The following is a 3274-nucleotide window of genomic DNA, read 5'->3' on the forward strand; positions in this document are numbered from 1 at the left end:
TCCTTCACTCTCCTTTCTTACTCTTTCAGTCTCTCTCTCTATCTATCTATCTATCTATCTATCTATCTATCTATCTCTCTCTCTCTCTCTCTCTCTCGCTGTCTCGCTGTCTCGCTCTCTCATGCACTCATAACTGTTCCTGACCTACAACAGGGAAGTGCTGCTTTTTCTTTCCTAATCCTTACTATTGTCATTTTCCTCTACTTCTTTAGTATGTTTGTCACTCTCTTGTGACCTACTATTCTTGGGTGCCTTGATAGTCGAAGCAGACCTTGTGCTGTTGAAGCTAGAGAGGTGAGCAGAATAAGTCTGATTCCCTGTAAAGACTTCTCTGTTGACACCCACCCTTTGGTGCTCATATGACCGTATGCAGTTGCCAGCGCCGCAAAATCCTCTACTATAAAAAAAAATCAGAATCATTTAAAGGGTGCACAGTTTTATTAATGAGCCTGAAGTCACTGTAGTTTAATTTTCAGTTTTCTTTAGTTTCGTTTAGATCTAGTCTTGGGAAAGTTCGCCTTCTAAGACGCCATAGTAAACAAGTAGTTTCTGTTCAGTAGCCGTGCGAACTGCTTCCACACCTTTGAAATTCTGTAATGCACAACCACGAAAGCGAAGCGGAATAGAGGATCAATCTACACATCTAGTATATAGTTGACGACTTGGAAACACATAATGTGTCCCTTTCCCCTTATAACTGCGAGAGCTACAAAGTTGAAAGTTGGCAATTACCTGCAAAAAGATAAATAGGTCCCCAAGACGGAGCCTGCATTTTTATTTATTCATTTCCTAAATTAGACAAATATATTTCACAAAAAGTTCCCGTCCTTCTTTGGCCTTTGTGATTTTTCCACTGAGAAACGAAACAAATCTGCGTAGCTGTCCTTCACTATGGAGGTGCCTGAAGTGATATTTTGCGAGGCGCAATTTGTTTTGAGAGTATATTATATCTAGACCTTCTAATTTCTGCATCTCTCAAGATTTATTGCTCCATTCCAGTACACTGTAAATATAGTAGGCAAATGACTTTCAGTTGATGATAATGCACTGATCATTCCTTTCATTGAAAGGGGGCCCAGCTATTTTAATATATTACTCACATCCAAGTTTCAAGGGAAGGAACACGTGACTTTAAAAAAAGAAATTAGGGCGAAAGTAAAGACAAGTAGAATAAGTGAGACTAGAATTGTTTGGAAGACCAGGGAGGACAAAAAAACCAACAACCAACCACTAGACAAAGTTTTGGTTGTAAAATGTTTAATGTTTTACGACCCTACCGACACCGTTTGGGTTTGTGTCGTTCGCTTTACAGACTGTTCCATTAGTCCAAGAGGTTGCTTATCGTTTTCAGCTGCACCTCCCATTGGGGAGGAGGTCGCCGTTGAACAGACTGACGTCAGAATCCCGCTTACCCAAATCCAAGAGACGTTGGCGTAAGGCAGCGAGACACCTTCGCCTTGCTTGGATTTGCTCTGTAAGCAGCATGTCTGTGATAGCCTTCAATCCTGGTTGATGGAGATTCGTTTCGAGATTCCGGACTCGAGTGACTCACCAAGACTCAAAAGCGAAGGCGTTAGGACAAACCGTTCTCTCCATGAGTGGCTTTTAGTTTCAGGATTTTGTCCTTCCGACTGCTCCATTCCCCCTGCAGCTCTTTTGCCTATGGGGTAGAAGCGTAGTCTCGGAGTCATGAAATAGGGTTGAGCGCCGTCTTCTTTAGAAAGATCGAAAGGATATTTTTCATATGATGACGATTTTACTGCTCTGTTGGTGACGAAGATTTTCCCAAGTACAGAGGTAAATTGTGAACTTACGCACAGAGTGGAGAGGGTGAGGCACAGAATGATAAACATCGTGTTTGCCTTCATTATGTAGGCTTTGGCTTGTTGGAAATTTCTATTCTGAGGGCTGTGGAAACGTTGAGGATAAAAGGAGATTGACGACTTCACCGAAACCAAGTCCCTTGAAATATGTTCAATCTGTGAAAGAGAAAAGTAAAACAAATTACATGTTTGTCTAATTTGAGAGGGGAATACCAGGGAAAGTCTTAAATCATCATACAACATTCTTTCACCACAGGTATGTTGTCTTCGGGCAAACAAAAGAAAACCAGCCCAAAAAAAATCATTTTAAAAAACAAAACAAAAAACAACGTTTGGGCTGTATCTTCAAACCAAGGCTTCAACGTTTGTGACGGAGTTCTGGGCACTTCGCTGTCGCAGACAGGAGAGCAACACGCCGATTAAATAATCGAAGTGTTGATAGAGGCGTTAAACGTATACCATTTCACAGGAGACCGGAGTTTGTATCCAAAGTGGGGACTTTTTTTTATCGAGTATTACAGTCTTTCTGCTGGGATATTGCACCACCCCTTTCCACCCAGGTTCCTCTCGACAAGCTGGGTCCGAAACCTGCCTTCTAAATAATCTAAATTGTGTTTAATGGGAGCGTAAATACACCAACATTTAAATTTCTTTAAATATCAATCAAACCAAACAAAGCTGATTAAATATCTAAGAGACGGGTTACTTTGAGCTTTATTCTAAGGGAGATTACACGGAACTCCACCCACAGTGGAACAGACGAACCACAAGGAAATATCTCCTACGACGATAGTACTTTTGCTAGGCATTTTGTGTTCAAAACGATTTGTCTAGAACGATGTTCTGTCATCTGCTTTCGCCTCCACTAACCCCCTCTCCATGCCTCCTCCTCTGGGCTCGTGACTCTTTCTGCTGCATTTCTACTGCTACTCCTTGGCTCCTTCTTACTGCAGTCTTTCATCCACACCCCTGATCTCAGGGTAGGTAAGAACTAACACCTAGCCTTCTCGGATGCAGACTCAAAAAATATAGGAGATTCCGTGCGTTGCGCCCGTCAAAGGTCTCTTGGTGGTCCAAAATCGTTGAGAGTAGGCCACTCCGGGGAAAATTCTAAATTATTTCCTACCAAACTAAAAATGCTTGAAGTGCCCCGCCCGGTCATATGACTTTATCCAGTTGAGGCACTGATATTGCTCATTTGATCCTGTTCTAGCTTCCAGTTTCTTTGAATTCCTCCTAGTAGTCTGAGAGAAGTCAGTATGCCAGCGTTAAGGGCTCAGTAATTATTCCTCATTCTGTCAATTAAAACCAACGGTGTCCCCGTTCTACAACAATCCACTCACATGCATGTATGGGCCGTAACTATAACGCGCAATTTTCTGGAAGGACATCTCTGTAGGGAGGGGACCGCAACTGCGGAAATTAATCAAGGGAGACAAACGTTCTTGGCG

The 3274-nt window shown here is 42.3% G+C and overlaps 1 pseudogene; it reads right to left on the reverse strand.

Moving 5' to 3' along the window:
* Positions 1-1237: 1237 nt before the first annotated feature.
* On the reverse strand, positions 1238-2709 carry LOC101852741 (annotated as a pseudogene).
* Positions 2710-3274: the final 565 nt, after the last annotated feature.

This window comes from Aplysia californica, unplaced genomic scaffold (assembly GCF_000002075.1).
Source record: "Aplysia californica isolate F4 #8 unplaced genomic scaffold, AplCal3.0 scaffold01019, whole genome shotgun sequence".
NCBI classification, from domain to species: Eukaryota; Metazoa; Mollusca; class Gastropoda; order Aplysiida; family Aplysiidae; genus Aplysia; species Aplysia californica.